We start from the raw sequence: 14,737 nt of genomic DNA, 5'->3' as shown, positions 1-14,737 counted from the left end.
ATGAAGGGAACGAGAGCCTGGGTGCAGTCATTACTGCACTGGGCGTGCCTCACATTCTACAAAGACCCGGAACAGCTTCTCAGCACTTCACAGAGAAATGGCTGAGGGGAAATGACTCAAATCTTCTGTGTTTACTTTACATTTATATGTTTTCCCAAAGAGGACCAATGGGGTCATTTTGCCACCAGGCTGTATAAGCGCCCCCCACTGGGACACGTTTGTCCCAGATCACCCCAGAGGCCATTGACTTACTTCCACTGGCCCCACCCTACCTACAGTGGCTTGGAATCAAGCACTAATCCTTGAACTAATCTGTGATGAGCAGGGAAGGCCAGGTGCCTCATGCAAGTTCACTTTAGCCATAGCAGCTTATACAGAAAACTCACCATGTTTCTTCAAAGCCAGTTAGATTCATTTTCCTGCCCGCCCAGCACAGTACAGCACTACAAATCTGGTGATTTGTTTTCAAGGCTGGATGAAAAAAGGTTGAGTCCGAATTCTGTGTTTCTTCACGGGATGGCCAAACCGAAGCAGGAGTTTGAGGACCAAGACAGGAGAGCTTGACCTGTCCCCATTACCTGATTCAACGTCTTGTATGGCCAAAGAATGGTTCTTACCGGTCTGGTCTCAGGCTGGAGTAAAACCCATTGTATCAGCTAGCTTGGGCTATAGCCAGTCATGCCCCACTTCTCCCCATTCCTGCCCCCTCCATCACTTGGATTCAGAGCTTTTATTATCTGTGCTGGCTTGAAGAATACAGGCCAATAAGAAGTTCCTATGTGTACCCATCACACAGCTTTGTATAACCAACCAACATGCTCATGAGCTGGCCTAGAGCTGACTCCTGTTGGCTCACCGGAGGCAAATCTTTGCCATCCCTTCCCAACTTCGTGGGCTCTGAATTCAGTGATGGTATGTTAGTAGCTTGAAATTGACCATGGCGGGAGTATTTACACTGTGGAAATTGGCAAACGCTACAAATATGGCCAGCCTGTCTTTTCCTTCCTCCTTCCTTCCTTCCTTCTTTTTCTTCCTTTCTTTCCTTTTTCTTTCTTTCTTCCTTTTCTTCTTTCTTTTCTTTCTTTTTCTTTCTTTCTTTCTTTCTTTCTTTCTTTCTTTCTTTCTTTTCTTCTCTTTTTATTTCCTTCCTTATTCTTTCTTTCCTTCTTTCCTCTCTTTCCTTCCTTCCTCTCTTTTTCTTTCTTTCTTTTTCTTTTTCTTTTTCTCTTTCTTCTTTCTTTCTTTCTTTCTTTCTTTCTTTCTTTCTTTCTTTCTTTCTTTCTTTCTTTCTTTCTCCTTCTCTTTCTTTTTTTAGAGAGCTGTTTTACCAAATGCCATTGAATTAAGCCCAAACGACCACTCCCAACAACAAATATAAGACAGAATACATGCCACAAAAGCATTATCCCATTTCTCCAAATACACAGAAGGCATCCTGTTTCTTGAGGTCAAGCCCGTATGAGGAAGGTGGAGCACAGCTGATGGCTCCTGGGGAAAGAACATGCAGTGGAGCTCCAGAAATCATCTGGATTGGCTGGATTGGCATCTCAATTCCACCCAGAGTCAGCCTAAGCTACCCAGTCTTTCTGCCCTGAAGAGACAGAAGAACCTAAGGAGCAGGGAAGCAAAAGCAGACTAATTAACTTTTTTAAAAGGATAAATGAAGTCAATCAATGTTTGGAACAGAAAGAACTGCTCCCGCTCCAGGCCTCCAGCAGTCTCTAGTACATTTCCATGTCATGCTGGCCGTAATGGGAAGTGACAGCTGATGAAAGCTGCTATTCACGGTCATCTGAAACAGCTTTTCCTCCCAGATGAAATTCGGTGTGGCATGAGTCTAAACACAGACCAAAGGCCGGGCGAATGTATTCCCCAGGTCCCCCAGGGCTGGCAGAGGCAACTGTTTGTGAAGGGGGCTTCCTGACTGGGCATCAGAGAGGCCCAGTGTAAACAATAGGAGTCTTTATGGCCTCCTATGCTCACACCCGAGATGGTGGTCCTGACCCTAGACTCTGCCCATCTCAGGCCCTCCTCTTTGTTTATAATCAACCATAGGCACTCAGGGGGACTTGGGAGTTTGATGACTAGTATTTTCCGCCACCCTAATGAACAAAGCCCAGATTTATCCTCACCGCCTTCCAGGTAAACCGTCTCCCTGTAGGGAGCAACGTTGGGGTGGGTGACACAATGCATGAACAACTTCAGTTTTGAGCTGACTGTTCTGACTCCTTGTCTGGAAGGACCGAGAGCAAAGGCGAGTCTAGCAAAAGGGTTTTTGTATGCAGTTGGGAATGCTGAGTTATCCCAGCAGCCTGTAGGATGGATTTTTCTGAGCCTGAGGCAAGCAAACACTCCTTGGAACCAGAAACCATAGCTCCTACTCCACGTCTTGCCATCTGACACGGACACGAAGTTACAAACATATGGTTTCCATCAAAACAGAGTTGGCAGGAGTCCATAAGCCTCAGGGAGCTAGAGACTTATTAGCTAGGGTAGCTGGTAGCTGAGTAGCTAGAGGCTGGGCCATTTGGAATAACAGCATCTGGGCCAAAAGACAAGTCCTTCTGGAAGAGCCAATACGCAAGCTACTCGAGGGTGAACATTGGGCAAAATGGTGATATCAAAAGTGTAAGACTGAGAAATCTAGAGTCCCATGGGTTCTGCTCCTATTCTGAGCCACCTATCAAGATAGCTCTTCTTTCTTGCTCTGAGGTTAAACTACCAGAAGGTTGCTGTGAATGTCCCCCCAGGAGAGCTGAAGAATACTGTAGATCAGGCTGGTGGCACAAGAAAGTTCTCAAGGTGTGGAAACCAGAGCAAAAGGTCAATGTCCCTCCCATCGTGCCTCCTGATTCCTGCCACACCTGTGAGATTCCCCTGGAACAAATACTCATCTCAGGCCACAGATGCACATTTGCAAGACCTGTGACTCTTTTCTGTAGCTTATCCTATTTTCTCTTTTAGGATGCTATGCCACTGGGTGTGGAAACTAAATTTTTTTATGCACTCTGTATCCCCAGAATCCTAACATGATGTGTAGAATGCAAGAAGCAAATTCTCGAACGTGGGAGTTTCAGGATGCTCCTAGCTCGTGTGTGTCTGTGACTCAGTTTCTTGCCAAGTGGCAGGGCAGGTGTGTGGGCACACTTGTGAGTGTGCGTGGCAGTGTGTGTGTGAACAGGGGGCGACGTGTCTGGCCCTACGTTGTTGTCCATCACTGCCAGCATTCAATGAGCGGACTCTGTGCTCATCACTTGTGCAGTTATTTGACTATTTGGCCTGTTGCTTCATCGTTCTTGTCTCAGCCAAGAGGCTTCTTCTCACAGACCCGTCTCGTTCCCCTTCAGAATTTGCTGTCCTACCTTTCGTTGCCTGTCCTGAGGCTGCCGCTCCTGTGACCCCAAGTGGCCCTCAGGAATATTTAGGGGAACAGTGCAACACATACTGCCTATATTCTGAGATTCAAAAGAACCTGAAATGTAAAGATCCTGCCAAAAACTTTGGACAAGGGGGAAATAGGCTCTTCGTTTCTCTTGCAGTCTCTCAGAATGGGGGGTGGTGGCAGATGACGGTCTTACCACACAGCACATTTTACTGAGGAATATTTGAAGTGTCTCCAGCCTGTCTGTTATCCCAGTATGTTGGAGGACTTAAAGCTGATGAGTAGGGGGCAAGAGCCATTTTTCCCAAGGTGTGTGGATTTCAGGGTCTCTTCCCACTGGTGGGGAAAAGAAATATGGAGGTTTATGTCTGCTTTCCTTTCTCTTAGAACATTGGCGTCGTTAGGCATAACCAAGGTTTAACCCTGTGTTTCAATCCTCCCACATGTCATTTATTAGTTTCTGTCTTTCATTGTCAGGACATTTGTTGTGTGCCTTGATGGACAACCAAAGGACTAACATCTAACCCCAGAGTTAGCAAACTTAGCTAAGTGTGTCAACAAGACCACTGCCCCTTCCAGAGCAGGTGAGAATGTGAGTCTCGAGATATAGGGGGTTGGGAAGGGTGGTGTGTGTGAGTGTGCGTGGTGAGGCAGCGACAGATACACTCTGATGCCAGGAAAATCACTCTCTCAATTTGCCTAGGATGGCCGCAACACTCCTTGACATTCTTTACTCCTGTCAACAGAAAGGCTGAATGCAACTGATTTATAGGATTTACCAAGTATCTTTTAAAATGTATATATAGGGGCGCCTGGGTGGCTCAGTGGGTTAAGCATCTGGCTCTTGATTTCAGCTCAGGTCATGATCTCATGGTTTGTGAGTTCGTACCCCACATCAGGCTCGACACTGACAGCGCAGAGACTGCTTGGGATTCTCTCTCTCTCTCTCTCTGCCTCTCTCCTGTTTGCGCTATTCCTCTCTCTCTTTCAAAATAAATAAAATAAAATAAAATAAAATAAAATAAAATAAAATAAAATAAAATAAAATAAATAAAATAAAATAAAATAAAATAAAATAAAATAAAATAAATAAAATAAATAAAATAAAATAAAATAAAATAAAATAAAATAAAATAAAATAAAATAAAATAAAATATAAATAGGGATGCCTGGGTGGCTCATTTGGTTGAGCATCTGACTCTTGATTTTGGCTCAGGTCGTGATCCCAGAGTTATGCGATTGAGCCCCATGTCAGTTCTGCACTGAGCATGAAGCCTGCTTAAGATTTTCTCTCTCTCTCTCTCTCTCTCTCTCTCCCCCATGCCCCTCCCCCTGCTCTCTCTCTCTCTCTCTCTCAAAATAGTTTTTAATTTAAAAAGCTTTTAAAAGTGTAAAAAATATATAAATATACCATATCTTTCTACCTACCTACCTATTATCTATCTCCCAGAAAACATAAAATTTCAACAATTCATATTGTTGTATGAATTCATTTCTCAGAAATTGCTTTCAGTTTACAATAGGGATTATAAACTAGGTAGCACAGGTAAGAAAATGGAAGCCAAGGGAAATGAAACTACTTATCCAGAATCTTCAGCTAGTTAAAGGTGGGATCCTGACTTCCATGGAAATTATTTTCCTACTTTGAGTTTAATCAGATTTCTGGAAGCTAGAATAATGGGGACTGAGGGAATAAGGGTTTTAATATGGATTTTAGATGAGCACCAAGAACACATTTGGATGGTGAGAGTTCTGATTTGCGCATAGCCATCAAGGTCTTAGAAAATGCCAGAAGGAAGCTGGAAGTCACTGGATACCCGGTGGTGCCTGGGAGATTATGTCAAGAGGAGTGTGTGTGTGTGTGTGTGTGTGTGTGTGTGTGTGGTGAGCGAGGAACAGCAGACATAAATTCTGTGGGGTCTTTGTTCACCAATGACTACCACTGTGTTAGAACTACTCCAGGTGCTGGAAATGATAATATAAAGATGAATAAAACATGATCAGGTAAAATTCAGATGCAACAGCATAGGAGTGTTTCACCAATTGTTTTGCAAAGTTCAATGTGATTTTTGCTGTTTTCTTTGCTTTGTTAGAAGGGTCCCTCTGTCCTATGAGGGAGTGGAGGACAGAGGACCAAGATTTACCCAGTATAGAGTGGAGACTGGAAGGCAAACCAGTTGTTTTGTGTGTGTTCATAACTTGGGCTTAGCTAGGTGGGATAGGTAGTTCTTTCTGATCTTCCACAAGAAAAGGAAAGGAGGGAAGAAAAAGGCTATTGTGGGGGCAGATATAGGATTGCGGCTACGAGCCTGGAGGAGAATGAAGAACGAGGGTAAGAAGGAAGAGGAAATTTGGAAACCAAGCTTATCCGTTCAGGTTCTCCAGAAAGCAGATGCTGAAATGGCACAGGAGGAGAGGCTTTCTGGGGGAGGATGCCTCTTTATCTTTCAGTGAAGGGGACACCCCTGTTAAAGGACACTGGGTAGGAAGAGCCTCACACTCCAAGGCAGCCCTGAGAAAGCCTCTCTGATGGAAACCCTAGGGCATGGACTGCCCATTGAAGGGGTCCACATCAGGGAAGAAATGGCCTGCCTCTAGCCACCCTCCTCTTCCTCCACCATATTCCATCATCTACCGGAAGCAGCCGGGGGGGAACATGGCGTCAACATGCACGCTGCAATGGATCCAAAGAGGTGGCATCTCCGGGCTGTTATTCAACCACTCTCCACTCAGCAGGCTCACCCAAAGGGAAATCTGAGCCATGCACCTTAATGGAACCCCGCACCTGGAGAGCCTCAAGCCAGAACAAGCGGCCCAAGAGTAGACTGCCCCCTGGGGGTGCTGGGTAAGGAACCCAAGCGCTGCCTTTTGCTGTTGGCACTACTCAAGTGACTCAGAGCTGTGTTGGATCAGAATCTTTGCCAGCCAGCCACCCAAACCTTACACGAGAGGACTTCACAGTGTCTGCGTTGTGGAAGCCCTGGATAGCTGGCTGGAAGAGAAGGAATTCCTGGCCCACACCAGGGATCTGCCCTTAGTTACAATCCAGCTGCGTGCTGTAGCAGAGGGGCTGGGGTACACGGATCCGTGGACCGACGAGCCCCCTGGAGAACCTGCACAGGAGGCCGGGGACATCTCCCTTTCCACTATTTGCAGTTCCCACACGGACTGTAGAAACCGGATCGTCTGATCCGGCAATGTGATGTGTGGACCCAGACCTCACGTGAATGAGTCAAGCGCTACAAAAGAAACACTTGAGAGATAATGTCACTCTGATCATGCCCTCACTAGAGTTAGGATAAGCCAGTGATGCCTGAGAAGATGTTTGCTCCCAGAACATAGTTAATGATTTAGCTGTGCAGTAATTCTACTGGGGGATGGGGGTGGGGGATGTGTATCAGTGAATGAATGAACTCCCAATATCCATCTGTCATAACTCCTGGGTGTTTGACTACAGGGCAACAGAGGGTTCAGGTAAGTAAAAAAAAAAAAAAAAAAAAAAAAAAAAAAAAGGTCTAATGAGCTAGAAATCTTTTATCAAACGTACAGGTTGCTACAATGCCACACACTTTGAGAGAGAACATCCACCATGATGAAAAGGAAAATTACATGTTTTAAAGTAATAAAAGCAGATATGCTTCATGTACACAAAAAAGCTGTACTTGGAGACAGGGAGTTCTGAATAAATAATTGATGGTTCTTTCTGCTGGATGCACAATGGATTTCTGCATCATAAATAAATGAGCAACCTTTTATTTATACAGTGAGACCTCTTTTGCACACACACCGAACATCATTCTTGTATCATCGTGTTCATTGAAGGGCTACCAGCTGTTGGCTCTGTGATCTGTGGAGTAGGGGAAATGGTTCATGCAAATGAAAATAGCCAATAAGTGTCAGCCACGGGTACTGTGAGGGCCTCGATTTGATGATGTTTGATGATATTTTCTTACACTTGACATGAAGAAGAATGGAACATGGTTTTCTGGGAGACGGGTTTCGCATATCTGGAGCGGGAGTCGTGATATTTGGTAAAACTCCCAACTTACACGTGCGTCGCAAATGCAGGACTCAAGAAGCTGATCGCTTGGGATCTCTTGACATTCTGCTTGCCATTGACTGAACAGTTCTGCTTTGCTGGGAGTTCTGTGGGCCAAATGACGAAGCCTGTGCTGCACTATCAGGGGATTAAATATTCCAATCAGTTACATTCCATTCGGTTACATTCCCTTAAAGTCATCAGTCCAGGGGATCGTGGCTGTGTGAAAACCTATCTGCAAATTTTTGACGCTCCTGAGCTGGGGAGGCGGAAGCTTGAATCCGGCCAACCTTAGTGATGGGTTAACCCGCAGGCTGTGGTAAAAGCGATGCTGTGTGGCTTTGGAGGCTGGTCATTAGAGGTGCGAGGCTCTAGCCTGGGGCCCTGGAGCCCTCAAGCTAGAGCTGTGTCACCCACCGAGTCTTACCACTCTGCGGACCCTGCACTGTGAGGAAACGCATGGTGACCAGTGTGGAAAAAGCACAAGAGAAGCTCTGAGACTCAAGGAAGAGAGAGAGAGTGAGAGAGAGCCATCCAGCAGCCCATTTGTGTGAAATGAGAGCTCTCAACCCCCAGACTCCCTGTCTGAACCCTTTCCGGATTCCTACCGTTCAGAAACTCCCAGAAAGAATAAAGCGACTACCTTTAGGTTAAGCCACTATGTTTCAGAGTGGCTTGGTGGGTGTCAATAAATAACAGGAATATGGTAAGTAACAGGCATCATAGAGTTATCATTACGGTCATGGAAATGACTCCACTTATTTTCAGTTCATTGTAACCTACTGCCCAGACCTTGTTCAGGACACCCATTCCGTGGGTATGTGGACCATGTTACTCACCTGGGACTTTGAAGCGTCGCCATGTGTCAGGGCTTTTATTGTCAGCAGCCATTACTTTGGACAACCTAAGGCCTTCACAGAATCTTTTCTAAGACTTCTTCAAGCCAATAAGAAGAAAGTATGCATTGTCCTTTCTAATTTCTCTGCTTGCTATTCTTAGCAACTGCAGCCTTTCTCCTTAGATGATATGCTCCCCCCATCCCCAGGCGTCTCACTGGGAGCCCCTTTAGGTCCTAGATTCATTTAATTACTTAAGAAAGAATCCCTCCAAATCCAGCAGCCTATTAAAAGGATTATATACCATGACCAAGTGGGATTTATTCCAGGAATGCAATGGTGGTTCAACACATGAAAATCAGCCAAGACGATGTGTGCATTAACAGAAAAGAGGAAAAAACCAAACGGCTTTGTCAGTTGATGAAGAAAAACCATTGACAAAACCCAACATCTTTTCTGATAAAAACACTCAGAAACAGGAATAGAAGAAAATTTCCTCCACCTGGTAAAGGACACTTATGGAAACAAACCACAAAACACACATCTGGCATCATACTTAACAGTGAAAGGCTGAAAGCTTTTCTTCTAAGGTCAGAAATAAGACAAGGAGGACATCCACTCTTGCCACTTCATTGAACGTAATACTGGTGTGCTAGTCAGAGCAATTTGGGAAGAAAAAGAAATAAAAGCCTCTGAATTGTAAGGAAAAAGTAAACTCTTCACAGATGATATGCTCTTATACACAGAAGATCCTAGAGTCTATTAAAAAAAAACCCATTAGCATTAGTAAACGAATAGAGCAAGGTTGCAGGATATAAGATTAACATACAAAAATTGGTTGGATTTCTACACCCTGGCCAGCTAACTATCCAAAAAGGAAATCAAGAAAACAATTTCACTTATAATAGCAGCAAAAAGAATAAAATAGTTAGAAATGAACTTAACCCAGGGGGTAAGACCTACACACTGAAAATGAACAAAAACACTGCTGAAATTAACACCTAAATAAATGGAAAATGTCCCTGTTTATGGATCGCAGCCCTTCATACTGTTAGGATGGCAATGCACCAAAGCAACCTATAGATTCAATGCAATCCTTGTAAAGACCCCAGTGGCCTTTCTTTATCTGCAGAAATGAATGAGCCAGACATAAAACCCATATAGAGTCGCAAGGGATCCTAACTAGCCAAGACAGTCCTGAGAAAGAACGAAGTTGGAGATCTCGCACTTCCCTTCCATATTTAAACACTTACATAATCCTTGTCATCTTAAGGTCCTTTGACCTGGCATCTTAGAACACCATCCTAGATGTGGTCTCTCCCTCCATATCCTCATGTACTCTGCACCTTTCCTAAAGCCCTGGTCACACTTTACCTATTTTAATGGTCATTTTGTATATATCTTTTTACTTACAAGGCTGTGCGTAGTGCAGTATGAAATTCAAGGTCCCACATGTCCCAGTATAAGCAGTATAAATTCTTGGGAGCATCACAACTTCTTTCTAATCCCCAGTTCCCTCAACGTGATGATGGCAAAGTGGCTACATTTCTGGTTCCAAGTCTGAATATACATCAGAATTACCTGCACTGCCATGATTCTATGAAAATGGACCAAATCAGAATCTTCAGGATGGTGTGGAGTGCTGGCATGGGCATCTTACAAGCTCTTCAAGTGATGCTAGAACATACGCCTGGATCATGGGAACCAGAGACTTGCCTGTTGTGGCTTATTGCTATCTCCTGAGTGTTCTAGGGGACACAAGGCTAGGCACCTAGCAGTGATTCAGTATCTACGTGAATGAATTAATGAATGGCTTCTAAGACCCTTTCATCACTAATACTTATGTCTCCTGTCTTGTTCATTTTTGCATCTTCAAGGTGTTTAATGTATGTCTTGGCTGTACTAAGTGATGACTGAGTATCTGTTGCATAGGATTGGATTGGATTGGATTGAACTGAATTAAACTGAAGTGAACTGAAAGTCAGAGAGTTAATTTGAGGCACAGAGGCAGAATTCTGGGAACCCATCAAATGAAAGCAGATACTTTTCTACTATATAACGGAGACATTGTAGAGGCATAAATGTCATCCATGGAATGTTTCTGGAGATTTTTTTAAAGAAAGCATTTTAGCATAATATGATTTCAACTCTCCCTATCGCATATTTGATTTTTGCCAAGTTTTAGTTGGTTTTATCCACTGGAGTCGTTTTGTGTCCACACTGTTGTGAAGTCTCTGGGTTCTCTACCCCTGGGGGAGGCTCTGTCTGCATTTTATCTCTAGTCCATTCCTGCAGAAGGAAGGGATGACTGCAAACCAGAAAATGAGACAGCAGAATGAATGCGGTGCCTGCTTGGTCCACTCTGGTTCCCTCCCCCAGATGCAGTGGAGCTGCCCCAGGCACGGCTCTCCCCCAGAATGTCCAGCCAAAAGGACAGCTTTGAATAGGCACCCTTTGATTCGGCTATTTATACCTCCTTGTCTTCTAGACTCCTACAGTTCCAGGGTCATTTGCTCCCATTCCTAACACACCCTTGTCTTACACTACAGCTCGAGGCTCATCTTTAATAACCCCGGCTTGTTGTTTTGTCTTTAAAAAGCCCTGGGAGGAGCTGGTTGGTAGTCTCAAGCTTCACAGAGGGTCTTTTAAGTTCAACCACTGCTTTTTAGGGAGGATCAATTACAGGGGAAAAAAATGCTCTTCATAAGTTCCATTTGCTTTCCTCCTTTTTTTTTTTTTTTTTTTGGACTAAGAGTAAAGATAACTTGCATACGTTTAGAAATATTAGATGTTTCTCTTATTTATACATCAGTCTGAGAGATCAGGAGGCTACGAATCCAAGCTGTGAAGCCGGGGAGCCCTGCCAGAGTTGGGGCTGGTGTTTGCCCTGAGCGACTGGCTGGAGGGACGGTTTGGTTTGCTGGGTTTATGGATTGTTTGCTTCTTTGCCGTCAACTCTCCATGCAAAGCGTCAGGCCCTTCACATCTAGAAGGAGGAAAGGTGTGAAGCGATGCACGGAGGCTTAAAATGTCTGTCTCCTGCACAAGCCCCCGGAACGTCGGTACTTGGAACTGTGCTAAGCCTCTAGGTCCATACCACTCATCAACCCTGTTGACGCTCAGCCACATAAACTGCACACTTAGCTCGTTCCCCCAGCGGCTAATCAGCATGCTGCAGGTGCCACTGTCCTGAGTGTTGGGTATGTATGAACAGAAAGAAAAGACACAGTCTCTTCTTACAAGTGGCTTTACTTGAGGCGCCTGGGTGACTCGGTCGGTGAAGCATCCTACTCTCGGTTTCGGCTCAGGCCGTGATCTCACGGTTCATGAGTTCGAGCCCCACGCCGGGCTCTGTGCTGACAGCACGGAGCCTGCTTGGGATTTTCTGTCTCTCTCTCTCTCTCTGTCCCTCCCCACTCGGTGCTCTCATTTTCTCTCAAAATAAATAAATACGCATTTAAAAAAAAAGAAGTGGCTTTATTTCACACGAGGGAGGCACGTGGCAATGTGCAGAATGAGAATGTCAGAACAGGCATAAATTAAATATCACCTCATTCATTCCGATCCTATTAATTCACGATTTGTGAGGTCCTAGATATGGGATGAACTAATACTTAAATTGGAAACGTCTGAAGAATATACAGCTTACGTATAGGCACGGTTTTCAGATTCTGTCCCAAACTCCAAAATGTAATTCCAAAATGTTTGTTTCCACTTGGGTTGCTTCTGAGTCTTAGCTATTAGAACTAATGCTGAACATGGGGCTCCAGATATCTTTTTGAATTTATTGAAATTCCTTGATTTCCTTGAAATGCATACCCACAAGTGGAGTTACCCGATGGTACGGTAGTTCTGCGTTTAATGTTTGTAGAACCCTCCCTACACTTTTCCGTAGTGGCCGCAACTTACATTCCCACCAAGAGTAAGAAGAATCACTCGGTGAATTTGTGTAAATGTAGATTCTAGATACACAGTGGAGAGAAAAAAGGGACAGAAGAGACGATACAGTATGATTTGTGTGTGTGTGTGTATGTGCATGTGTGTGTGAATGCTTGTGTAAGTATGAAATCTCTGAAAGGATTCATGAAAAGCAAACAAACTGGGGCGCCTGGGTGGCTCTGTCAGTTAAGCATCTGACTCCGGCTCAGGTCATGATCTCGCAGTCAGTGGGTTCGAGCCCCGCGTCAGGCTCCTGGGCTGGCAGCTCGGAGCCTGGAGACTGCTTCGGATTCTGTGTCTCCCTCTCTCTCTGACCCTCCCCCTGTTCATGCTCTGTCTGTCTCTGTCTCAAAAACAAATAAACATTAAAAAAAATTTTTTTAAAAATCTTCTGACTCTGAGGTTAAAAGTCCCCATTTACCTCTGTCGGTCCTCGGAGGCTTAGTTTTGAGTCTCTTGGTGTTTCTTCTCTGTAGACCCTGCAACGTGTTAGTATTCTTCCAATAGGGCTACCGAGAATTCATGAGTCCTGAGTCTGACGTCTCCCCGGCTCAAGGTGGAGCATCTTTGACCTCTTCTGGAGGAGCAGAGTAAATTTGTGGAAAGAGCTGTCTGACCAGGATCTCAGCTCTGCCTTCAGCACGTGCTTTAGCTGAGTTCATCAACCTCTCTGAGTCTCACCCAAGCAATAAAGATTATGACACCCAACTTGGGTTGAGGCGGAGATGAAGACTGAGCAAGAGAATAGATGTCAAACACCAAGTGCGACGCTTAGTACACGCTGACAGGTGTCGTTGCCAACACCTCCTATTCTGTTAGGGTCAGATGGAGCCTCCTCCTCTCTCGGTCCCTCCCACGGTGCCCAAAGGCCAGCTCCCTCACCCTTTTTGTCCAAAAAAAAGCCGTCCCCCTGCATTTCACGCGGTTCCGTTGTGCTCAGCTGGGTCGCTCTGTAACATCAGCGACACAGCGTAGCTCCTCCTGACCTTCGGGGGAGAGCAAGGTGATGGCAAGATCCAAAGAAGCCCTGTTGACAGGGAAGGTTCATGATAGTGTGAGACACCGGGTAGGAAAGAGGGCATTTTTCATTTTCTTGCTATTCCCAGAGCACTAACTGGTGGGGAGTGGGAAGGCTTGCAAAGCAGGGGAAGAGGCAGAACATCTCCCTGCGATGGCTTTTCTGCACGGACGTGAGTCCAGCTGGAGTGAGAGACCCAGGAGTTGATGTCATCCCACACCTGGGAACCTTCTCTCGCAGCTGCCAGAAAGAACTGGAAGAGAGGAAGCCTGAGTGGAGTCCTACCAATATGGTGGTGGGGGCTGACACATGCCACCTCACTGGTCCCCAAAAAGCTTAGTGGTCCCAGGAGACTCTGGGGTTACAAGGACAATGTTGATTGCATTTCTCCCACCCCCTTATTTTGCTCTTATTTACTGCTAGTGTCTTACCTTTATTTTTCATAATACGTGTGTCGAAAAGCTAATTTCTTAAATCTTGTGCCCACGTCCGCTTTAAAGTGAAGATCGCATAACGATAGCCCCCCATTTGCATTTACTGATAGTTATACATGAATGTGGGGGCACACACGCAAACATACACAATCTTTAAGATATCTTAAAATTAGATATCTGATGAAAATTGAAACTTGAGTTTCTCTTTATTTTTTTTAAAGTTTATTTACTTATTCCGAGAGAGAGAGAGAGAGAGAGAGAGAGAGAGACAGAGAGACAGCCAACAGGGGAGGGGCAGAGAGACAGGGACACAGAGAATCTGATGTGGGCTCAGTACTGACAGCAGAGCCTGACTCAGGACTAGAACTCATGAACCGAGAGATCATGACCTGAGCTGAAGTCAGACACTCAACAGACTGAGCCACCCAGGCACCCTGAGTTTCTCTTTAAAGCTCCAAATATCTGGGGTTGCCTGGGTGGTTCAGTCGGTTCAGCAACTGACTCTTGATTTCAGTTCAGGTCATGATCTCACAGTCGCGGAATCGAGCCCCGTGACGGGCCCCATGCTGAGAGGCCTGCTTGGGATCCCCTCTCTCCCTCTGTCTCTCTGCCCCTCCCCTGTTCACGTTCTCTCTCTCTAAATAAATAAGTAAACTTAAAAAAAAAAAACAAAAACCTTCCAAATATCTGCCCACAATTGGTGCCGCAGACAGAAAGGACCAATCTTTTACTGGGGATGTCCTCTCCAGTCCTTCATTGCACCCACCTCTTGTACTGGGTTGGTCTGTGTCATTCACATCACCTACCACGTCCCTGTAGCTATTGAATTTGAGGTACCTAATGGGAGGTTTTCTTTTTCTTCCTTTCTCTCCGGCATAAGTGACACATAGGCTGTCTTAACCCGTGCACCCCTGGGATTTTATTGCACCTTCCCATTTTCATGAGTCTTTCGAGATTTGGGGTGGGGGGATTGGCCCTTGTGTGTGTGTTTTCTTCGTAAAGACAACTGTTCTGGTCCCTTCTTGCTCCCGCAAAATTGGTGTGTGCCACAGTGGTGAGGCTGGCGGCCTTCAGGCTTTGGTGTTTCTG

This window comes from Panthera tigris, chromosome E1 (assembly GCF_018350195.1).
Source record: "Panthera tigris isolate Pti1 chromosome E1, P.tigris_Pti1_mat1.1, whole genome shotgun sequence".
Taxonomy (NCBI): domain Eukaryota; kingdom Metazoa; phylum Chordata; class Mammalia; order Carnivora; family Felidae; genus Panthera; species Panthera tigris.
Note: the sequence above shows the minus strand (reverse complement) of the source record.